Source organism: Excalfactoria chinensis, chromosome 4, assembly GCF_039878825.1.
Source record: "Excalfactoria chinensis isolate bCotChi1 chromosome 4, bCotChi1.hap2, whole genome shotgun sequence".
NCBI lineage: Eukaryota > Metazoa > Chordata > Aves > Galliformes > Phasianidae > Excalfactoria > Excalfactoria chinensis.
Genome location: NC_092828.1, coordinates 48,665,584 through 48,691,617, shown reverse-complemented (window position 1 = coordinate 48,691,617; position 26,034 = coordinate 48,665,584). Strand labels below are relative to the sequence as shown.

The following is a 26,034-nucleotide window of genomic DNA, read 5'->3' as shown; positions in this document are numbered from 1 at the left end:
TATGCTTTTTAAGTCATTAAATGACTATAGACAGTAGCACTGTAGGCTAAGAGAAAAAATAATCTCATAGCAACACTGCTAATATAGTACTACAGTCTGTTTCCATGAAGATGTGAATTACAGGCAGAACAAAGTAAAGGAAACAATTGTTTGCTCATTAGTGAAATCAAGCAGTGCCAACAACATTTTATGTGTGTCCCTGAATCAGCTGACCATCGAATCGCTTGCATTCATGAAATAAAAAGAAATTCTATTGTAAAAATTCTAATGTGTTCCCAGTGAGCTGTATCATTTCAAAGCAACTTGCAGCAAGAAGGTCTATCACTAAGTAACACAGAACGTATTCTAAAATGTGGCTCTTTCACCTGACCATTTCTATTTCCATAAGAGTACTCCCCTCAATTACTCGCTGCTCAAGTGCTCGCCAGGCAAGAGAAGCTGGCTATCACCTCTGATGAAAACGATCGCTAATAATACCTTCTGCTTGCAAATTCAGCAGCGTGATCATTTTGAACGAGCACTCTTGTCTGCAGTTGTTCCTTGCACTCCTAACCAATCAGGCTACTGTAACACCTCTGAGAATATCAGGACTTTCACCTCAGCGCTACACAGCAAAAGGTAAAGCAAAGAAAAACAACCTGCATTTCAGTACACTCTCAACAGGAGATTACAAGAAATTTAGTTTCTTGAGATACCAGTAATTCAGTCCTGCACTTCAGCAAATGTGATTACCTTCCATTGAAGTGTTACATTTCACTGGAACAATGCTTTCAGAGTGAGAATCTGGTATAACAGTGCTGCATTTGTGCAGTCTAGACAGATCCGTTCTGCATATCCTGGAACATATTTTTGATGCTAGCAGTGTGCTGTCACGCCACTCGTATACCATGGATTTGTCACCCTGACACTATATCTGAAGTCACACACTAAGTTAGAGCATGTTTCTAAATACTGGTCTTTCATGTAAAGAGCAGCAAAGATCTTTAAAAATGCATATGTGAATCAGAAATCCAGACACGCAATATCCCTTTGTGTTCAGTGTGAAGAGGTGTGACATCTTAAGTTAAATTCAGTAAAAATAAAAATTAAAAAAAAAAAAAAAAAAGCAACAACACGATACTATGAACTAATGCCCTGCAAAGGCTCTGGCTCAACTTGGCTGTACATTCAAAGTGAGTTTGAATGAACAGGCATTATGTAAATGGAGAGACTGAAATAAAAGGCAGCTCTCACATATTAATCCAAGGCCTGGGGTGCTTTCAGAGGAGGCTGGAGACAATCCCAGACACCTGGCTTTTGAAAGACCACCGAGGGAATATGCAAGGGGGGATGGGGGGAGGGAAGGTCTATAAAAGCAGCCTGAAATGAAGTTTAACTAAAATCACGACGGTCTGAAAGCGTCAGGGTCAGCAACCTTGAAAAAGTTCATTTTTTGTTATCAGTTCCTGAAATACGCTTTTCTATCCTAAAGACAGGAAATGCTTTCTGAAGCAATGTGTATAACAAACTTGAAAATTCAGTAGTAAGTTCAATCGAGAAGGAAAAAAAAAAGAAAGGACTCTAAGCATGGATTCAAAATGAAGATGCCAAGGCAAAACTCAAAACTTACAGTCACTATGTCTTATTGTAGCTAAGCCTCTGGTAACAAGTAATTGTACCATTCAAATGCTAGACACACAAATGAGGCAAACACAAACTTGGCTACCAAGTTTAAAAGCTCCTGCTAGATCACCACTGACAGACAGAGGCTTAAGCTACACTGGATGGCTTGTAAAACTTCAATATCATCACACACTAATATTTCTTCTGCCCTTTCCCACCAGAGCTTAAAGAGGTTCTCCATAAACCGCCTTAAAGAAATAAGATAAAATTGATTTTCTCTTGGATTCTTTCCCTCCTCTTATGCCCATTTGTTCTTTGTAATGCTTCTCTCTTTTCCTCTTCATTTTTATTTTTTCATAGGAATCAAATTCCCACAGAAAGCAGGAGAAGAATGAACACTTGGTTTCTTTTTTGCATCATTTTCATTTCCTCACACTTACTGCCTAGTCTCCTTATGCTTCTCTACTTACTTCCCTTCCATACATCTGATTTGCAATTATTTATCAGCCCCTGCCTGATAAATTCTTGACTCTTTCTCCCAATCACCCTAAGGGTGTTTTCTCCCTTAGCCCACTACCCATCCTTACACATTCTCCACCTGATGCAGACACATGGTTGCATGCTTGATCCTGCCCTTTAACATCTCTGAGAAGCAGTCAGCAGACACGTGCAGCAGCTCCTGATCAGCACACCGACCAGTGTGCTGCCTCCAAAAGAGCTGACCCAGAATCGAGAGCTTCAAAACCAAAGAAAGGGTGTGTGAGAAACTACTGTAGGGAGAGGATGCTCATGTCAACAGAAGGAAACTTTTGGAAGCCTGTAAGAGCTACTGGAAGCATTTGCCATCCATCAACTATTATACTGTTATGGGAAAATGGTGCCACCTGGTGCCCAACCCATCTTCCTTTAGCCATTCGCCTAAACTGCTCTTCCAGCTGTTCTGTCCTCTTTTCTATAGAAATACACATCTCCAACAGAACCCCCAAAATTCAATCTACTCCTATGCTCTCTTAATCTCATGCAGATCCAGAGATGAGTATCCTACCTGTTCTACCCAAAAGGGAGCAGCAAAAATACAGTTAAATAACATCACAACCTAAAGCCCTACACCGAAGCCAAGCAGGAAACCAATAGCTTGCTTATCCAACAGGGACCCCACTTAGAACAACCAGAAGATGTCTTACTCAGTAATTACTTAGTCAGTAGAATCGAGATCATCTGTTGACTTAAAGAATGGAGCAAGACAAAGCACTCACTGCATTTGTGCTCAAGAAAACATTACAAAACAAACAAAAACAACAAAAAACACTGGTATTTTTCTGTAGAGCTCTATACTACTCTACATCCAGCAAAACACTGCTTTTATTAGTTACATATTATACTATTTATTAGTAGTTGCTAACTACTACCACAATAATCATAAAAGGGCAGCTATATTCTGATTCTGTGCAATGACTATTTAATCACCTGTGTATGACGCCTTACCTTTGCAACTACAGAAAATATATGGATATTAAAACATATTGAGTTCAAAGCATCCTCACATAAGAAAAATGTTATTTTTCTTGTGGAGATCTATAACAAATAATAATCCATAGGTAGTGCCCTAATTGGCTGGCTATCTTCTAAAAAGACTTCTCAGTTTAGGAGGGGACACTTGAATTTGCCCTCTTTCAGTTCTGAGCATCCCACTGAAATCCAGGTTTACGTGAACACTTCCTATTATTCTAGATTTTCACATCTCTCCACTTCCCTCAAGCAGCTCAGTGGCTGTGGCCTAGAAAATGCACACTGGCTCCAATTACTCTGATCTTCTGAAAATGCTAAGTACTGAACACCGTATTTATACATTTGGGTAAAACATAGTTAAAGGAACAAAAATACAAACTTCTCTAATTTATGTCGAAATGAAATTCATACTTCATTTGTCACACTGAAATGGGTTGTGTTTTTTTTTTTTTTTTCTTAGACTCCTTTCAATGGAGTCTAAGAATTTCAAAACATTTCCATTTATTTATGCTCAGACTAGGCTTTGTTGTAAAACAGCAGGATATTTTGAGCCATTTCCACATTCATTTTCTAACTACAGTGTCTTGATCAATAACAGAGAAGCATCTGACTTCCGTTTTTTTATTATCATATTAGTATTACACATGGACTACAAAACCTGTGATGGCAAAACAGTACCTCTTTAAACCACAGTTTAGAGTATCCTAGACACAAAATACATAAATAAACAAAATCAATCACTGTTGTTAACAAGACTATTTTCCATTTTATTGTGGTAACTAAAATATTTTATTGATTACTTTCATTTGGGAAAGTGGAAAAAAAAACCAACCCCAACGACCAAGAGCTGTTACACTTTCCCTATTGTTCTTCCAATAAATTTACAATTTTATTAAAGCTGTCAATAGTCTTTCACTGAAGCCTTAGTATGACTGAAGTTAATAAGTGAACATGCGCAAATAAAGCATATTTAAGTTTCTACACAATTGTATTCTATATGTTAAGCTCTTAATTCAGTGCGATGCCTATATTTATATACTTACACATAGCACTGAGCAACATCATTACTTATAATGTCTGCATACCCAAGTATGTATGCACCATTATGTATATATAATCAAAACCAATACTCTGTTCTTTTAAGACACTTAAAATGTCAGATACCAGGAACACAACTGCTTTGTAAAAACAAAAGCAGAATTAAGAACTGCATTTTACCCACTATCCTAAAATAGAAAGCCAGGGAAGGTGAATGACAAGATGTGCCTGCTGAATTTAACAGGTGCGTATATACATATTAAAGAAACAGACATCTGTTATACATGCACAAGATAGGTAAAAGCAGAAAAGGGACTGAAAATTCCTTTCCCTAAAAGGAGAGAGAATGCCTGCAGACTTTGGGGAACATATTCCTTTTTTAATGTCAATAATCAAATACCTTTTTCCTTTTAATTGTGGTCGTGTATTCCTTTCCAATCATAATCAGACCTTACAGCTTCCAAAAGACAGATATCCATTCCATACCAGACTGTTTACTGTTACCTCCTTACTTCAAGAAGTGCTGCCTCTGATTAATCATAATTACAGACAACAGACTGACTTACAGACTGATGAAAGGATCAGAGAGAAAATGATGAGCCCTTCTATAAAGCAAAAGTAAGGGCCTTAATATTAGATCATACAGATAAAACAGATAATACAAATGAAATTTCAATAAGAACACTACTAGCAAGTAGTATTTTCAACCACAGCTAGTCATGGTGCCTGCAAAACAATAAGCTGCACTGAACTAGAAGCGAAAACAGCTCCCCGTAACTCCATCACAGCTAAAATCACATCAGGCTCTTTGCATTTTGCTCTTATTATAGCACTGCTCCCACAAGGAAATCCTAACGAAGAGCTCACAGAAGGCACCTTGGCAACTTCTTTAGATATGCTACCTTCCTATATACAAATGTTATTACCTTTTATCTGTGAGATTTAGTACATGTCATTTGTTGAAAATTGATGATCACTGCTCCTGCTCACATTTCCCAGTTATATTATGAAAGCCAGAGCTTTACAATCAATTTTGTAATACAAATGCAAAAAGAAAAAAAAAAAAAAAAAGCTAAGAAGCAAACAGCAAATAATACAAGGTCCCCAAGAAAACCCAAAGCACTATTTCTCATCCAACTAAGAAAAACTAGCTCCACGTAAAACGTTTTTCTTTATCTTCTTCATGTAGCACTAATCAAACATAAGTGAATGCATCACTTCTGCCACTTAAATATGTATACAGTCTGTAATACAACTGACCAATAAGACTGTAATACAGCTACTGATTGCATACATTTAAGAGGTGGACGTCTTTGTTGTTTTTTTAAAACATGGAATGAAATCAAGATGCATGAAGATTTCAAATTGCTATTAGACATGATAATTATATGCTCAACTAATTACAACTAAAGCAAAACCCGACTTACAACTAATTAAATTTTACTGCATGAAAGTAAAGCATAGTCTTTATTTAACAGAGGGCACAGCTATAAACGTTTAGGAACTCACCAGTCTATGGCCTTATTACAAGCCAAATGCCCAGGTCATGCTGACGGAGCTGAAATGTGCCATGATTTGGTCACCAACCGCTGGCCCGGGGAAGCCATCCATATAAGAAATGCTATAATTCAGATCTATGCTCCTAACATGGTTGCTTTTACTATTAAGAAAGAAGCCTAGATGAGCAAGTTCCCATTAACATCCTATTTCATTTTCATGCAGATTTTCATTGCAGTTTTACAAGGATCAAGTTTAAATTTCAGAGGCAGATAAGCAACTCGGGAGCTTAAGTTCAATTATCAAGGCTTAGAGACAGTACTTTTTAAGAAGCCTGTTCAGACCTATATAGATGCAGACAGAGAGCTTACACTGAATATGAAGCAATATAGCTTAAAATTCCACTACTCTTTCAGCCTCTATATGGAAACAGTATTTTTAATTTTAGCAGAACATGAGCATGCTCATACAAGCCTAAGTAAATAAATCAATACTGCCAGAGCAAAGCAAAGCAGGAGGATTTAGACTTCAAGAAGGATGTGAGAATATGATCTCCAACAACAGAGAAAATGGAGGCTGAAAGAGCCAGCTGGGTTCTTCAGACACAAAAGTTAAATGGGAACCACCTGCAGTTCTCTCCTGGTTTCACAGCCCTGTTTTGGGGGCACTGAACAGCACTGGATTCCTTTCACCACTGCCGAGCCACATCTACTAAGTTCTCATGGCTGCTCAGTGCTTCCTGCCCTCCTTGAGCCTTTAGGGTTCAAAACCTAAAGGCAAATTAAAAATCCAGGAGCTGTCCTTCCGTTCTGCCCCATCAGCCAAATAAAAATTGTTGTCACTGACCATCCCTTCCAGTCACACAGTGCCTTACACGCGTACCTGTGCTTTATGCTGTGACACCTGCAAGTAACATCCTGCTTCCCCTCACCCTGGGTAACTGCTAATCGGATGGCACAAACACAAAGTGGTAGAACAAAATAGCAGGGGGAGGGAGGAAGCACTTAAGCAATTTAATGAGCAGCACAGTTAATTAATCATGATTTGCTACAAACATCTTACAGTCTTTTATTTCTCACTACGTACAGCTCATGCTATAGGGAACTGTTAAGGTGTCTCCTCTCTACCAAGCCACCTGGTCTCAGATGCTATCGGAACTCAATGTCTTTGGAATCTTTTCTGGCTGTCAAAGTTGTTTAAAATTGGCTAACATGTTCAAAATTATTACAGTGGGACCGATGCCTACACAGTAGGATTGGGTACGCTGTGTTTCTTTAGGAAACCAAGATTAAAAAGCAAAAGGAAATAATGAGCTCAAGAACAAAGCAACTGAAGAAAGGGGGAAAAAAAGTAGCTGTTGGAGAATGAAATCATCACGTGGAATGAAGAAAAAAAAAACAACAAAACACACCAAGGAGGAATAGGAAGAAGAATTATACGAGAAGAGAAGCAATCACTTAAAGTGCTTCAGCAACACATATGCACTGTGTATGTTTTATTACACTACGCTGAAGAGCATGTGGGTTTTGTCTGAGCAGAAAAAAGGCACGTAACTACTGAATAAACAGTGAAGTTAATAAAGCAAATATTCTAAAACAATTTTATGCGTCAATGCATTTGTATAAAGATCTTTTAAATAAAACCATGATCCCCTCCCTACTGAAGATTTTCATCCTCTTGGCTAATCTTGGGCTATTTGCAGCAGCCAGAAATCACAAGAGGCCTGCTACCTTTAACTTGAATTTCCTAAAAAATGTTTACTTTCTACCAGATGGCAAGATTAAATTACATAAACACTGTCAGCAAGTTGAATCCTCAAATGTATTCATTTCTACCGCAGAAGCTTCAGAACCATCTATAATTTTGTTACTGATGTTTGGAAACAGCTGTAGCTGACATGGCGATGCGTTGTGTATGTCAGCGTTAAAGGATTAAACATTCTTAACCCCCAGTGGAATAAACCTGCTCTGATAGCCAGACATAGCGTAAGATAGAGACTTTTCACAATAAAGATGTCTTATTAGTTCATTGATAAACAAAAATGTCAAGGATGTCACATTTGGCTTTCCTCTGGAGAAATAGCAGGGAAAGGTGGGATTTTAAAACTCAGGGATATTTTAAAATAGAACATGGTTTATGAGGGACATATTGAAGCTTATTAAGTGGCTAAGGGAAAATCTTTTTTTAGACAGTATTATGCAGTCTTAGAAGAAGTTCTACAATAACACTCCTAGAAAGAAAGAGAAGAATGTTCTGTTATCTGCCATGTCCAGGGCCCCATATACAGCTGAAGCCAACAAGAATGCTGATGAGCGTTTTGGCTCCTGGTATCATCACCTAAGTCAGAAAGGTTGGAAACTGCTGCATGTCCCTCTTCCTCATTCATCAGGTTAGAGACCTAGTGGAAGGAGCTTATCATTATCATTAGAAAAGCCACCATATAGTTCTGCAATACAGGGTAGACCTACTTTGCTGTGACAGGCACCTACCCACTGACGTGTCACCTACATGATGCTTCAGCAAAGAGAACAGCTCCAGCTGCTCCAATGGATGAAATGGAATCCAGCATCTTTATCAAACTGTGGCTTAAGTAGGCTAAATAAATCAGTAAAACTATGGCTTTTAGGTATACACTACACTTGGAGCACATTGGCAAGATTCAAAGCCCACATTCCTGACCTGACTATTTGGTGGCATCTTCCCATTAAGGTTGGCAGAAGATAACTGTAAGTAACATAGTAATTTGTCTGCACTTAATTAGAAACCTCTCTTCCTTACGAAGTGTCTTGCCCTGAATTGTCCACATAAAAAGAAGCTTTCTCTGCCACTTGAAGGGGAGCAGAAATAGGTTCCACTGTGTGATGAACAGGCAAGAAACACTGCATGAGCAACAGGGCTCCTCTTTGCTTCCTGGAAGTTTTGTGAACCCTTGCAAAAACTGGATGATGAATTAAGGCAGCCCTAGAGAATTCAGCATTTCAGCAGATCACATGGAGTGCACATCGGTCTTCATAATATCAGAGATATTTTCTCCTTGCTGATGCACAGCAGTTTCTCTTAAATATTTCCTGAGGTACATTCTCAATTCAACATGCTTTTTTCACCAGACTTTCATGCTTTCTCTCTTTTCCTTACCTTCTCTGTTTTGGCTATCACAAGAAGAATTATCCTTCTCGTCTGCTTCTCTCCTCCTCTGAGCAACTCCAACACCTTTTAGAAGGTTGTATGACAGGGAGGCGGAGAAATGTCTTTTCTCCCTTTTGAGCTCCACACACATTACCAATCCACTTAGCTCCAATTTTAAATGAGATTTAAGATTTCATTTCCTCACTTCAACACATGACGATCCAGGCTGTTCCCTTTGCCCCATCAATTCAGGGTGTGCTCCAGCAGCAGAGATGCCAAAAGCAGTATTCTGGGGCATCAAAATGAACATCAGCGGGAACAGACTGCTCCATCAATTTTGACTCCACTTTCCCACAGATGCAAGCTGTTCAGTGCCCTGCACTGGGAGAAGACTGTCCTATGGCAAAATGCTATATGCAGTACAGTCGCTATGACAGAAAATGAATTTGCCTCAACTCCTTTAAAACTCCAATTCTTTTGCAGATTTGTCATACTGTATCCCAACTATAATGCACAGTAATGATCTTAGAGGAGGGATGGGATAGCAGAGTAGCAGAACACATATCTATAAAATTGTTAGTTTTCTCTTAAAATCTTTACAGGTTTATTCATATAGCATGCAAGCAGTTATATAATTAGAAATATTTTCTTAGTAACAGAATATTCTACAAACAACAATAAGCTGGCTATTTACAAACAATAGCTTTGTTTCTTTTCCAGTCCAATACAACCCTTTGTCTTTTGAATTTCTGCAATTCTAAGGTTAAAAAAACAAGACAAACCAAAATGTTTGCACAAAGTATTTTGAAAAAGAAAAGTGTAGACTCTGCAGAAGGCTGAGGCAACCTGATTTACAAAGAAAGCAGCACACCAAATGACCCTGTATCAAAGTTAGAGCAGATGCACACTCACAAGGTCATGCTGCCATCACTGTTCAGACTAGGTCAGCTTCTGAAGACATATTAGTGCAAGTGGGCTCGTTACCCTGACACAGACCTCACAGGCATACGTCTACCTTCACACCAGACAGCTCAACTAAATGCCCTCGTTCCTTAAGAAGGACACAGCAGCCTGCACTGACAGTCACTCACATGTGTGCGCAATACCAATTTGGCAAATATTCTCGCCTTCAGACTTCAGAGCTACTGTAGCAGCCAGCTAGCTAACACCTTGATTCCACACCCCAGGAGGACATTCTCCCATTTCATTAAAATCATGGGGGACTGTGCTAGATCATTACCACTCGCGTGGCTGTCAGCAGCTACAATCATTCAGTCCCTAAATCTGGTAAAGCCTGAAAGCCCATCGGGTACAATTGCTTGGCACCAGCACCTAGAACAAGGCTTCTCCCTGCAGGCCAATTAGACCTGCTTCCATTGACCATGCTTCTCCCTCAGCCCTGGGAGCACCTGCCAACATGGCAAGGCCTTCCTGCCTCAGAGTCCCACTGAGAACTCTCTGACAATAAATAACTCCTGTAGGAACTGTGTGGGATTGCCAGGCACCCCACGTTGCCCAGGAGCGCAAGTTGCATTAAATATTTCGGCAGTCCTGAATGCTAAATGCTACAGTCACAGACATTCTGTGTCTCTTCAAAACAGAAAAGTGCACATGGAAATAAAAAAGCAGTAAACAACATAAATATATATATATTACCCTATATATATATATATATAGGGTAAAGAACAAGGATTTAAAGTAAGATACTGAGCCAAAGTAGCCTACAAAATTTAGGGCAAAAGAGCCACAAAACAATCAAGTCACCACAATGGACAAGTCAGAAACACATACCTCACATACCCACTGCAACTCACCAATGACTAGCTGATACCAGGAGACAAAGGACATCTCTCAGAACTGAGATTTCCGTTTCTGATATTTTCTGGAGGACAACACATTGGTTTGGCACCATCTGTGCAGCAATGCGGGGACCACAGCAACAGGCAGAGCTCATGACTCACAGCTCACCACGGGAAATGCTTCCCTTCCTTAAAGGCAGCTTCAAGTTGTACTCCAAATTTACTTTCCAAGACAAGTTGCTGCAAGGACATTGCATAACTGAAATGGGAGGGAAGGCGACACACAAAGCATTTTCCCTGTCCGTAGCTGTAAAAAGCACCAGGGACTTTGGGGGCTCTATGTTCCAAGTGATGAGGATGCCTTTTACCATACCGGTTATTTTCCAGGAACTTAGTATGAGACATCAAAGTTATCAAAAGTTTTGACTATAAATGCAAAGTTAAGCTTATTGTACGGAAAGATAAATAATTTTTTGAAAATGTAATATTTAAATTACAAATTCTTTCTTACTACTAGTAGACAACAAGCCATACAATAGCTCAACCCCCTGTTAAAGCAGGTTCCCTACAATAGTTCACACAGGTAGGCATCTAGATGGGTCTTGAATATCTCCATCTTAATCGTGATCGATACAAATCTGTGAAGTCAAGTGCCTTATACCAGATCTATAACATCAAAACAACAGACTTCTATTTCCCAAATCACTGGGCACCCTCAGTCAGTGACTAGCTACAGAGCATTTCTCATGTGCACTTCACCACAATTAATTTTTTCCATCTCCAGTTCCTAGTTTTATCAGGTGAGATACCTAAAAAAGAAGCAAAATCTGTAACCAAAATAATCAACATTCAGAACGTAGACGCTGTGCACCTTCATGTGAACTCTTTGAGGCTACTTATTGTAATGTCGTGTCTACATTGCCAGCATGCATATACACACCTGCACCCAAAACATTCACTGTTTTCACTGATGGCAGCAGAAATTGACTCATAGTTTTAAACTCTCTGAGCTGCTGAGATTGTCACTTAAAAACAGTCACAATACAGTTACTCAGATCCCAGTACTTCAAATAGACCCAGTAAATCTTCACAAGGAAATTTAACACCATGCTGGAATGAGTAAGTGGAGGTGATGGGTCAATTTCAAACCAAAGGAAGGCAGAAGACATTGAAAAGAACATCTTCAGCTTTCAAATGCAGCCATATTTGAGAACAAACACCTAGAAAACACAGCTCGACGTTATTGTCATCTTCACAGAACCATACAGGACCTCTGCCAGAAAGCTGAGAGACAAATTAGTGCAGTAATCAACACAACAGACAAAGCAAAAATAAGAATACAAAGAATAGAAGCTACTTTCTATACAGGCTAGCTAGGAGTAAAGGCTTTATTCTACAGGCCAATGTGGCACAATAAGGAAATCATCTTTCACTGCCTCTATGTGAAGATTTGTAAAATAAAAGCAAACTCCGTGGGTTTTAATCACACCTACTAAAACCTATCAGCAGCTTTTATTCAAGAACTGCTGAAAGTGTCTGCAGTGACAGTTGCCCAGCAGCAGCTGTCCTGCTCTTACAGGGGGAGACAAGTGCACACGTCTGCAAAGCACTCTTAAGAGTCGTAAGAGCAATTCCAGGACATCTGTGCTTGTGAGAATAACGTTCTAAATTACATCACAAACACCATGCCACTGCCAATAGGAGAAATAAGTGTTGGATTTTTATTTTATTTTTTTTTAATCCAGTATATTTCATCTTAATATATTTTCATTTTATTTATTTATTTTTTCTCCCTTTGCATGTACAAAAACAGCCCCACGTGACCCAGGATTGTGATCTGAGCCAAGGCTCAAACTGACAACTGCTCCTCCAGAGGGAGAGGCAGAAGTCAGACACAGAAAGGGCTGTAAACACTTAAGCTCATATTCGGAGAGGGTAGCATCCCTGGAAGCGGTCAACTTCTACCTGTCCTAGCTTTTTACTACAAATGCATTTATACTGTAGTTACATGCTCTCTTTAATCCTGTATAATCACTTTAAAAAGCATCCCCAACGTTCTCAGTGATTTCTTATTCCCAGCCTTGGCTACTGATTCCTTCTGCTATGCTCCAGCAGACAAAAGGAAGCTTTAAGTTTTTGCATACAAGGTCTAAGCATCAGGCTGTAAAGAAGTGTCCCTGTCTTTGCCCTCCTTCAGGCTAACCAATCTTTACGTGCTCTGTGGAAAACAGGATGACTTCACCAGGAAAAATCAGTGCCTTCATACCATAGCCCACAGCCAAGGGAATGCAGCCTTCTCCAGACAAGCACAGGAATTGAGCTGTGCTGCCTGAACACAGCAGCAAGGCATAAGCCCATCACTGGATGTAGAATTACCTACTGTCACATCAGCTAGTAATAAAAGGTAGGGTGGTAGGGCTAAAGTGTCAATACACCCACAAATCCCTTATATATTTACATCTGTAACAAGAAATAACTGGTAAGCAGAAAAAGCTACATCAACTTTTGCATCTCCTGTTGCTGCAACCAGCCCTCAACAATCAGCAAAGACTCCGAGGAAGTTTTGCTACCAAACGCTGTCTGATGACATCTGTTTCTTTTTAGGCAGGGACAGGAGGTTTTGTTTTTTAAGAAAACCAAACCAAACACACACAAACCAAATCCCCCAAAACTGGCATGCAAGAACGCAAGTCTAAGGGTAGGAGCATTCTCATGCTCTCACTGAACAATTGCTGATTGCTGCAACATCCGTTCTGCTGCCGTTTGAGCTCCTGGAGAATGACTGCAATTCAATTACAGAGCAGGGGAATCTCAGTATCATTGCCTTTCCTTCTATAAAAGGGATGTATATGAAAAGAAACATGTGGCTCTACAATATGCGTGCACACATACCATTACTGGGAAAGAAAAAAGAAAAATGGTACTCTTGTACTTCAGTTTCCTTTCTTTTATTTACGGTTTCTCTTGCCTTGCCCTGAAAGTTTTCTGCTGTGACGGCGACTATGAAACAAAGCAAATCACAAAGAGGGATAAAGTAAGTTGCAAGGCCATTTCTAGGAATTCTCCTTTCTTTCTCCTGTAGGTGTTTCTAATTTATGTCAGGAGAATGTAGGAAGTGTGCTATGTTGCTACCCATTATTTGTTTTATTTTATTTTAATGAAACTGAAGAGGCTGTCCTACCCCCTCATATTACTGCACCTACCACTACATTGTGGCCGCCTGCTGAGCTGGGTCCGCCAGCTGGCTACAAGCCTGTCACTAACAAAATATAAATAAATGAAAAAAAAGAACAAACAAAGAATCAGAATTGGCACTCCCCAGCTGTACTGCTGTTCTGAACCAGTAAAAGGCCAGGCAAATAGCTGAGATAGTACAAGTGAGAGGGACAAGAGGAGCTGAAGACAGGCTGTAAAGGGTATGAGATGTAATTGCTTACTCTTTGTTTTTAAAGGCATTACAACCTGCCTGTGAAAGCTTAATATCTTAATTAAGCCAAAACCTCAATTAAGACAGTTATGAAGAACTTAGGGACCAAACAACTTGTGCCTTTGGTACATAAAAGTCTTAGCACCCATATTCCGGTAGGAGAAAGCAGCATCCAGCAGGGGGTTCAGCCGTCAGGGAGAACTGCAACAGGGCTGAGTGAAATGCTCATGAGTGGCACTGTAGAAGGGAATAAAGAAATATCAAGACCAAGCTTTTGGGAACCATAGCACTTTGGACACAACTGATGCTAAATTTGTTGGGAATATTATGAGAAAAAATCCTACAGATTTTTTTTCTACCTACATGAGTAAGCTAGAAGAGTTAATACCTAAATGCATCTGACCCTATTTTTGCACATTTTCTGTTTTTTTTAATTGTATTCAGCAACAATATTAACAACAGCACTAGATACAGAGCCTGTCAGTTAATCTGTTTATAATGAAACAGTATATGAAGGTTTCTTCTGAAATACAAATCTAAGGCAGAGCTTAAAAAAAAACAACCTACGAAAGCTTTTGTGTATTTACATCAACAGTGATTGTTAACGATCTGATGATATATCTTAACATAAAAATCAAAATCTCAGACACAGAAGTAATATTCAGCTTCCAAATTGATCTTGAATCTACAGTTTGGAAATATGTATCACGTGATTTCAGTGGTTACATTAAAAATAAAGCAGAACTGAAAGCCGTTGAGCTCCAGGTAAAGAAACCCTTAACGTGCCCTGAGATTTGCGATGTTCTTGCGCCTGTTGATGCCATGCTGGCTGGGGCATTGCATATGAAATCCTGGCTGCTGAGCTCAGGTCATGGAACTGAGCCTGCACTTCTAGCAGAGCAGAGTTACTTCAGCAAGTGACCAGCTTTCAAAGCAAGGGAGAAAAGGTCATGACATGCCATGAAGACCTTCACAAAGATAGCCTGTTCAGGTGCCTCACTTCAGAGGAGATCCCTTGTAGACTATTTCATTTACTTTCCTTCATTAACTGGATATGAAACTCAAGCACCACAAAAAAAAAAAAAAAAAAAAAAAAAAAAAAAAAAAAAGCACTTCATAAGACACTGAACTCTTCAAGCTTCAGTGAACTACTTGTATTCAGTAGACTAGAGCCCACACTATTTTCTGTCTTGCATATATAACTATTGCTCAAGTCCTCTTTCAGTTTGATCTGCAGATCGGAATTGTTCTTACATCAACATGTATGAGACAATGCACCTTCATGTTTGAGCATTGTATGTGACACAGAGCAGTATCACTCTAGCTTGATGCAAAGATACAAAAAACAGAAGCTGTTTAACTCTTGCCTTTTTATTCCTTTCATCTGTAATAAGCTGCATTAAAAAAACTACAAAAAACCCACAGATTCAAGAGCCTATTACTAAGTGAGACATAATCATCTTTAACCTACTCTTAAGAAGTCAGAAAAAAAGCTGTTTATGTGTATTTCGTACATCACCTTGCTCACAAACAGCAATGCTTGTTACTGCGCATCTGATACAAAGATGGTAACAAAGATGGTAACAGATATTCAAAAGGTTATTTGTAAGCTCAACAAAAAAGTTATTGTAAACTCACCAATATGGTTGCCTTTGCTGGGAAATGCTGAGGCAGTCTCCACCATGGAATGATCTTAAAGAGATGCTGCCTTAGTGGTGGTCATCCCTTAAATGAGGTCTAGAGGAGGTAGAGTCAAGCTCCACCCCTTTGAGGAGCACAGCTAAATTACTCTCACCTGTGCTCCCACAGCTGACCCAACACTTGCCTCAGCTGATTAATCAGAGGTTCAGGCTGTGATAACCAATTTCCCATACAACATCTAAAATGTAATACAAACAACTGAAACTGTCAGGTTAGTAATGTGCAATAGTTAGCAGGTGTGTATGCTAAAAGTTAAAACTGTTTTCATTAACATTTGAAATAATTCTATCAAGTATCTAGCATGGGGCAACTTCTTTAACAGTGATTCAGGAGCTTGAAATAAGAGCTGGAAAAGGGGCATTTTAGTGCAGTCCTTGAACCTTCTGCATATGACAGAAAGCTATCTGCCTAGAAGTTAGCTTTTCAGAAATATCTGGGTTTCAAATACAGGAGGTCTTCAGCAGGCTCATCCATTCTTACAAATCCTCCCAATGAGTTACAACCATCTTACATAAACAAAGTGGTTGAATAAATCAGTTTATTGTACCTGATTAAACCAGGAAAACTCCGATTTAGATTCTGAGTCCATTACACCAAACTACTCCTGCAAATGGAGGCACCGGAATTAGCATCAGCAGTAGTGAACTCCAATGTGATGCCTAAACTAGTAAATCCAGCATCCTCAAGAAAGACTGCAAAGAGTGTAGCCAACAAGCACAGAAGCATAGGCCCATTTAGGCTGTGAAGGATTTCTGGGAAGGTCATCTTGTCCTAACTCGTGCTCAAACCAGGGGTAATTAAATCAGGTCTGTGATAGTAAAAACTTTTAACATCTGAACTGGGAAGCAGCAACAAAAGCACTTGCTGGGAACAGTCCCAAGAATAAGTGAATAAGTCCGTAGCTTAAACTGTAGAACCATGCCCAGAAAAAAAAACACAACACATTGATTATCCCCGACCCTCCTCATCTCGAGCAGAATATCCTACAGAAGCAACAAGCTGCACTGATAACAGGCACAGTACCTATTCACTACACAATTACACTGAAGTCACTGTACCTACTAACTAAACAGATTTAGAGATTTGCAGAATTAGGCTCAATAACAAACACATCAAAACCCCTGTTTCCTATTTCTGTCCTGAATTCACACTCAAGAATTCAGGAGCTAAACTAAAGAAAATCTGTATCACAAAGCAAATCGTTGCTCTGTAACTCACACAGAAAACAGCATGATACTTGCAATTTGAGGGGGGAAAAAAAAAAAGATTATTCACCGGTAAAAATATTTAAATAAAACACCATTGCATTTTCAGGTTTATTTGAAAAATAAGGTTTTCAAATGTAAAATTGAGATGACATTTACTCTTCCCCAGATAAACAGAATTTGATACAATAACAACCACAGCAAAGCAACCAAAGGAAAGTTTCCATTGGGTAAGAAAATACAAAATATTCTGCACAAGATTGCTGAAAGACTTTGAAGGAGTGCTGTCATTTTGAGTGAATGACATTGTAATTTTGCACCTGATGAATTCTATCTTCTGATGATGTCGCATGATGGAGAAGGTAGCGGGGAACATCATATCACCCCTCAAGTCTGTTATTAGTGAGTGTTTAAAATCTCTGCCTAACGGAGTTTAAATATCTTGTTAAAAAAAAAAAAAAAGTGATTTAAAACCCTACAAGATATTAAATTTCTATTATTCTATTACTAATTCTGCTCTGAGTAAGTGAGAGTTGACTTATGCAGCTAATATTAAATTTAGAAATTAAATACATGTCCATATTGTATGCAGCCTAGCTGGAATCCACTAGATTAAACATACTAATTAATTTGGTCATGGTGTGTTTTGTATTATATTTCAGTATTTATTTATTAGGTCCACATCCCCAGTTTACTAAATTTAATGACTTCACTGTTCTTAAACATATCATTAGAACTGCTAACATTTTCTATCATTACCACAGTATCATTCCATAATTAACTTAAAGTTATCAGAAGAATAAACAACTACACATTTTTAAGCCACTTGCACATTTCTGAATGTATTTATAACTATTTCATGCAAAGTAGGAGCCGACATTCCACTTTCCTTCTAAGATATTCTTCATTTGAGAGAAAATAAAACCCAAACTTTACTGACCAATGATTACTCAGGTTTATCATATATTTAGACAGATTGCTAACTTTCACTGGAGGGGTGAAATATGTGAAAGATGAAAACAGGCTATAAACATGAGGATTTTGTTACAAGGTTGGCGTTATTTCAGGGCCTGATAATACAAAAAACAACAGCAAACTTTCTGAGAGACAATGAGCATTTCCACTCCCAGCACTCTTGAAAGAGTCACCAGAGACTTAAGAGTTTGAGGGGTTGGCCATTTCACAACACTGTGGCTTCAGCCACAGATAACACGGTTCTGCAGTTGTCAGAAAAACTGGAAAAATAAATAATTAAAAACTCTTCCAATATAATACATATAAAATATAGTTTTGTTCTGTAGTGCTTATCAAGACAAACAACTATAATGAATGGTCATCACATTCACGTGCACACATACACCTACAAGAAAGTGCCAGGAAACCTCCTTCACCTGTCAGCAATTTGTACCCAAATTAAATTACTACTTTTGAAGATTTAACAATTACAGATGCTGTGTGTTACAACTGAAAGCACATAGCAAGACATAAAAAGCTATGAAAGAATCCTTGCTACCACCTATACAGCCACACACAGTGACGTCAAACCAGGCTCTAAACAAAAGAGAGAAAACCATAATGCTGAAGGATTCCCTTGCCCAAAGTCTTCATTTTCTAACAAGCTATGAATGCAGAGAAATCTAATTCAAAGATATGTCTGAACGCCTATCACTCTCACTTCTCAAACACAAGCTCAAACCCTCCGTACTCCCAAATATGCATTTGGTTGAACCTCAATTGTTTGTCTTCTGCAATGGGATCAATAGCGACCAAGCAGAGTTCAGCACCTGCCAAATGAACATCAGATTTCTGATGACATCATCTTTGCTGCCAAAGCAGCACCCGAATACCCACCAGCAGCAGCCCCTTTGGGCCAGCAGCTTGGTTGCAGCATCCAGCTTCCCCTCAGCCACCATGGCATAAGCCTGGGCTATAAGCTTGGCCTACCTGCTAAGAAACCCAGGCTGTCCCCTTGGGGGATCAGGCAGCCATTGAGCACTCGATGCATTCAGTATGAATAAAGAACGTCTTTCCAAGGAAAACTCATTTAACAACAGAAATTATTTTCTGCCTTGCCAAGTTCACTAACAGGCAGAGGTTTTCCCCTTTCACTGGAAAGCACAAAATGTCTGAGAGCCACAGCACTTTCCAGGGGCACAAAAGCCCCTTCCAATTAACAGGGAAGATGTAAACTGTTCACAGAGCAGAGGAGTTAAGGGAAATTGAAATTTAAAGGGAAATCTGCCCTGTGAGTATTGGCCCCACGCTTGGTCACCTACAAGGTAAATAACAATGTCTCCATTGAGGCTTCGCGTTAGCTGGGCATGTCCCGGCTTCACGCATTTACATGCTGCCATTCATTCAACAAAAGTACTCCGCCTTCCCCAGCCTTCTCAGCACACGGACAGTGGCAGAACTGGCATGAGAATGATTAGCAAAACAATCTGGCTTTGGATTTTCTGCTAGACAACGGTGATACTGTTTACTTTTCTGAAGCTACTCAGAACTCATTAGTCTCATAAGCGTTACAGCACCAGAAAGAGAGATTTAACTAAATGAACAATTTGCAAAGCTGTGACAAGCAACATCTGATATTTCTGCGCTACAGCCGCATTGCTGCTCCTGTCACTATCTGACAAGCTTCTCAGGACAAGCTCTGGTCACTTTGCTTCTGTAGCACTATAAGCATGAAGTTTCACTATGATTTCTTTAGAAAGGTCGAACAAACGTTCAAAGAATTACAATGAGAATGGATGAGGCCTTTGAAGGACGCTGCAGGCCTTCATTCGCTAATCTAAAGTAACACTTATTAGCGACGACGATTTCTCTAACCACTGCACAGTCACCCATGCCACGACCCAGACAACACGTACCGAGGGCTTTGAGGACTGAAGAAACTATTGTTGCATCGTGGTAAATGACGTGCTGTTTACATTTTCTTTTTTGCTTCCCTCTAAAACGTCCAACATACAGTTACTATTACAATTCCTGCCAAGAAAAATATTTGAAATCTATATTGCACCAATTTTAGCATTGGCAGGAGATTTCTTAAGACAGCAGAAACTGTCAAGACTCAAGTATGGAAATAAAACACACTCGTTCCTTTGTATTTTGGCTTAACTGCTGTCAAAAACACTATTAGAAATTCAACACATTGTTGGAAAATAACACCAACAGCAGTATTGATTTCAATATGACACGTTTCAGGTTTCATATCAACAAAGATTTTACATTAATATTTGTCATTTTCCTGAACATTTTTCTGTGTTGGCATGGGTAAAATTAAGAGGTAATACCTTAAATTTTATAAACTGCCCTTTTACACTTGTGTAATTTAGATGCAAAAATACAGCTGTAAAGGTCACGTATGAATTGGGAACTGTGGCTAAACATTAGAATTTCCTATTTAACTTGATAGGCTTGGAAGATATATTATCTGTTAAAAACAACTCGCATCTCTGTATCAAAGGAAACGGACCTCTAAAATTAATTTCAGGCAAATTTGTGACAAGAAAATCTTTTTTCCTTTCCCTCTGGATGATAAACACCATTGTACACATTGCAGCATACTGCAACTGTTTTGTGAAGTGGTAATTTCACTGGGAAGCTTAGAACGCACATTTGCACGACACTCCAAGGGGGCAAAAAAGGAACAACATCTCCTTGATTTGCTTTTCTTCCCCCACAAGCCTACAGTCTGCCTTTATAGAAATATATACTTCCTCTTGAAATAAATTATTTTAAGAGTAAACGGACAAAGTTGGTAAATATGCTTTGCACCATAAATTTCTGCAGCTGTTCTAGTGTTTTGCCAGGGACACCCCCGGCCCAAATAAAATAAAATATAATATAATATATATATAAATAAATAAAATTAAAATAAATCCCATATACATATACTTGCAACTGCAATACATAGCTAACACAACATTCTTATTTTAAGCATCTACTGGAAAAGAAAGAAGAAAAATAGAAAATAAAACATGACAAAGCCAACAAAAACAATTTAACAGCTTTTCTCGTGTTGAAAACTGGTTTTGTTTCCTTTCATATGTGAAGCCTGCATTTGCATTCTTGCCTACTGTAAAACCCAATCAAAGTTGCTTTTACAACCTATAACATTCAAGCACTGTATGAAGAGATTAACACAAAGAGAGCTCAGTCCCCCACTTCAGCAGAGCCCTCCTGGAACTTCACTGATCTCAGAGGTACGTTAACCGGGGCTGAATTTGGTATTTTCCGATTTCTAAGTTAGCATTTTCCCTTCTCTATTTTTATTTTTCTACTCGTGTTTACAATTAACTTCTTGCAGACACAAACACACACATCAAGAATCAACAGCCCCAAAATCTTCTAGACAGAAGATGCAAAATTTATAATAATTAGGTCAGCTAGCCTTCAACTTCCATGTTGGATTTGAATTAGATGAGAAAAGCACATCTACTCCTTTGCAAGACCCATAGCACAACACAAAACAGTCTGTCTTAAATTACTTGTGTCATTTCCACATCATCTTTGCAAAAAACGTATTACAATAGAAGTAAACGTACTGTAGGATGAACGTCCATATCATGCAAACAGAAGCACGCCTAAGAAAGCAGACATGCATCTGTGATACAGACTGTGCTGTAATCATTCTCTTGGAATACGTTCTAAAGATTTCCTTCATATTAAATCAGCAGCAGCTATTTCTGCTACAGACTTAAAATGAAACTGTACTGATACAGTGGCTCTTCCACAGCAGAAGACTGAGATAAGTGGTGTGAAGAACTCAGAGGTTGATATTTGTAAATATTGAGTAATTTTATTAGCGTCTGGATCTGCATGAGGCTGGAAATATTTCTTTGCAGTGCTACAGCTGCAACCTGCCATATACTGTCTACAAGAACATTTAAAGTAAGAGACTTATGTAATTTGCTCAATATACAAACTTAAAGAAACTAATGAACACAATTACCATGAAATACTTAAATAACTATAATTTATAGTGAAATCATTACCCTAGTAATATATGCATATGCATAAACCTCTTAAGGACTGGGTTTACTTTTTTCCACTCCCCAAACATTTGCCTTTCTATTTTTTTTTTATTTTATTTTTTTAATTAAGAAAAAAAAGGGGGGGAGAGGGAAGGGGATATTCTCCCTCTATTTAGAAATTAGTTTTTCCTAAACTTAAATATTTATGCCTCACGCTCATCAGGAGTGTGGGGCCATATACCACTGGTTAAGAATGAAATGGTGGTGAAGCTGAGACCAGAAGGTACACAGAGAGAGGAGCATGTACATACTCTAGCAGATATCAAAACAAGTACCGTCCCTGCTGCTTTTAACAGAGAGAAAGAGAATAAACCAATCTTTCATTACCAGTGTAGGTAAGGTGCAGTAGAGGCGCACCTTGCTGTCTGAGACTCACCTCGTAAGTTTTGATTCCAAGAATGGAAGCCAATTATTCTCCAAAGCAACACAGCGGCCGCCCATTGTCAGGCTGCAGTGCCGCACGGAGACACTCGATGCGTGCAGCCAGCCCAGGCTGCACACGAAAACCAATGCAGCAGATGAAGGAGCTCCAAGTCAGGTAGGTGAGCTTCTCCTGGTTTCCAGGCAAGCACATTCCTCAGCCCTAAGGGCTCTGTGGGGCTCCATTCAGGCCGCAGCCTGACCCTGCGCCCAAACTGCTGGAAGCCATAACACTTGTTTTGAAACAAATCACTCCTCAAGATGGAGCAGGCTTGCTATCAATCACTAACAAGTTAATTCTACATAATAAGGCAGGTTTGGATGCAGACTGATACATTGTGAAATGCTCTATCTGAAATTGATTAGAACAGCACTCAAAATGAATGCAGCCCTCCAAACCACTTCTTTGCTCAGAAACATTAATCTCAATTATAAGGAGAGCTTCATAATGGTAATGCTTGGTATGAAAAAAGTATCAAATAAATCAGGTTTTATAAGACACAGCAATTAATCAGCTTTAGAATGAAAAAAGGAAAGGTTGTTAAAGCACACATTGACACAACAGTACTCTTCAAAGCCTCTGCGACCACCTCCAAAAATGAAACCATTTGGCGTTTGGTTGGCTTTTTTGAATTGCTGAACTGGCCGGTGGAGGTGCGTACCGTACCTCAGAGCTCATCTCACCGCACACTACAACTCTTTGCAGATCGCACTGCGCTATCATTAAGTGAATGCACTCGATTCCAAGATACCTCCCAGCAGATGAGCGGGGACCGCGCGCAAATGTCCTGAAAGAACTTACACACTTCAGCCCGGGAAGAAACACTCATTAAGTCAAACCAAAGCTTCTCACTGGAACACACTACAATTATCCCTGATCATTTTTTGTGCAGTATCAACTGTACCAATGCGCAGGAGTGTTTTCAAATGCACGTTCTTGCCACAGCTGCTAGAATAGAGCCTTTATCAATGAGCGTGCAAGTGTTCACTCAGTAGAGGCAATTATAAAGCTATTCTTAAAAATAAATAACACCAAGAATAACATGACGCAGATTAATCAGAGATTAATCAGATTAATAACCTCTAGTGCATAGTACCGCAGTTCAAACCTGCCTCTCTAAGTCTTGAAGAAACACAACACAATTATGCAAGATTCTGCAAAAATACATTAAGACATTTCAGTTTAGACATTTCAAGTATCTTTCTGCATGCCACCATGCACTCGGTTCTGGAACAGAAATGCAAGGATCAATGCACAGTACATCCAGCATCACTCTAAAACACAGAATGCTTCCGACCTGAAGCCCTACACAGCGATCTGGAGCTCCCTTTTATGGCCCCACAAGCAGCACCTGCTCCTCCAAGGTGCTGCTGGGCCTAACCCCAAACAGAGGGGAGCTGGCGGCAGTGCCTGCAGCCATCCCTGGGGCTCAGCACGAGCCTCTCTGAGCGCAGCTGGGGCTGGAGGTGCTCAGGATCTCAGCCCTCGCCCTGGCAGACCGCAGGGGCTACAACGAACAGACCTTCCCATTGGTTATTACTGCGTTTCCTCATATTTTATTGGGATCGTATCAAAACTGAGGCTTTAATTTGTGGATTGATTTGCAACTTTAAACCCAGTTTCTATTACTAAATCCTTTTTCCATTTGAACAGAGAATAATTACTGCTGGCTCAAAGAGATTTGACTGAAGTACCAGTCTTAACTTGCTAACTGGATTAGAGATGTTATTCTGGATTTATTTTTATTTTTTTTTTATCTTCAATAAATATGAAAAGAACCTTCTTAGCACGGTCAAGTACCTCTTCTACCAAACAATGCCTTTCAGGTCAGTGTTTGCCCATGTACTCATTTGATTCTACTTTTTAATCAGAGGTTTACACCCAGGACTTCAGAACTGACAGTTTTTCCTCTTCCCCTGATCTGCCACACTACTGAAAATATCCCAGCAATCCCCGTAACACCTAAAGTAGGAATTGTAATATAAGGGGTTGGGTAAAAAAGAACCTTTTTCCTGAAAGTTAAGTGATATATTTTCTATATCCAGTCATACCTACATAGGTCCGTTTCTTGCTAAATAATCTTACATTAGAAAGAATTACGCTCAATGAAAATCCTTCCTTATATGCAATATGAAGCCAACCTCCTGGGTATGGAGATATCAGTAATTCTGAATAATGCTTACATTATTTCAGAAGGAAAGGGCATCAGAGAAATTTCATCATTAAGTGGTTTACAGTTAACTCTTCTGTACCATAACCGAACACAGGAGCACAGTACTTCAGTGTGCTCTTTGCTGGGCTAAGTTTTAGGACAGAGAAATATTCCTTCAACTCCTGAACACAACGATGCAAAATACTTCACAGGAGGACGCATACATGCAGTGGAACAGGTAGCGGCCACATGGAATCGCACAGGCATCCACCCTGGAAGGCTGGCTGGGAAGGGCACATCATGTTTAAGAAGTATAAAAATAGAGCTGCTAAAGTTCCCTTAGTAAAACAAACAAACAAAAAAGAAAAAAGAAAAAAAAGGAAAAAAAAAAAGGAAGCAAACAACTATTTTTAACCTGAAAATTTAGATGAGCCCAGAACGATGCGTCTTACAGAAATAGCTCCTGTTAAAACTTTTAACAGCGTGCGGGCACATAAAAGCGTCTGCGTGTGTTTTATCTCGCTACATTACTTTGCTTTAAAACAACTTCGCAACATAAAACTTTTAAGCCCCACCGACAACGACGCCGCTCCATACATCCAAGTCAGGGGAAAACGACCATACCGAGAAGCTCGGAGCAGCCGGAGCCTCCCGAAGCGGCTTCACCCGCCCCGGCCACCCGCGTTCCCAGCGCACGGCGACTCGACACCCGAAAGCGCAGCTCCCCGCAGGAGCGCCCATGGCCCGCGGTGCCCGCCGAGGAGCAGGGGGTCGGACAGCCCCACGCACCCCCGCCCGGCACACGGGAACTAAGTTACCGCTCGCCGCAAACTTCCCCGGGCGAGCCTCCCACCTCTCCCCTCGCCCCACTCTCCGCAACCAGAAGCGCCGCCGCTTTCGGCCGCCCCCGGCAGCTCGAGGAGGCAGACCGGGGAGCCGCGCAGCCCTCTCCCCGCAATCGACGGGCCTGGGCCGGGCGTCCCCGCCGCCCCCGGCGGCGCCCCTCGCCCCGCATCCACCGGCCCCGCTCCGCACTGCCCCCCATACCTGCGGCCGCTCCTTCACCGCGGCGGCGAACGGGTGCGGGAGCCGCCGTCGTCCGCGCACGTCGCGAGCTCGTGGGCGGAGGGCGCGAGAGCGACCCCGAAGCGGAGCCCGGCTCTCCCCGCGTGCGCGCCGCGAGCTCGGCCGTCTCCGCGCCCGGGCAGCGGCAGCGGCGCGAGGAAGAGCGGCGCTCGGCAGCACTTTGTCAGGCCGGGCGGGCGGGAGCGGAGGGAGGCAGGCGGGGGGAGGGCCGGGGGCCGGCCGGGAGGAGGGCCGCGAGTCGCCGCCCGCGCCCCCGCCGCGGGGGCCTACGCGCCCCGCGGAGCTCCTGCGCCCGCCTCCTCCCTCCGGAGCCGGGCCGCGGGAGGGCAGGGCGAGGGGCCGCGGCGCCGCGCCGGGCGGGGAGGGCCGGGGGCGGAGCCGCGCTCGCACCCACTCGCGACGTGGCGGGGCTCTGGGGGGGGGCGGGCGGTCCCA

General features: G+C 40.7%; 1 protein-coding gene across 14 annotated transcripts in view; it reads right to left on the bottom strand.

Moving 5' to 3' along the window:
* TENM3 (teneurin transmembrane protein 3) overlaps positions 1-25,752 on the bottom strand; it is a 396,952-nt gene extending 371,200 nt beyond the window's left edge. For all 14 annotated transcript variants that reach the window (XM_072333931.1, XM_072333908.1, XM_072333911.1 and 11 more), the window contains exon 1: positions 25,561-25,752. The gene's annotated coding sequence lies outside the window, so the exon portion shown is untranslated. The remainder of the gene's footprint in view (positions 1-25,560) is intronic.
* Between the last annotated feature and the right edge of the window lie 282 nt (positions 25,753-26,034).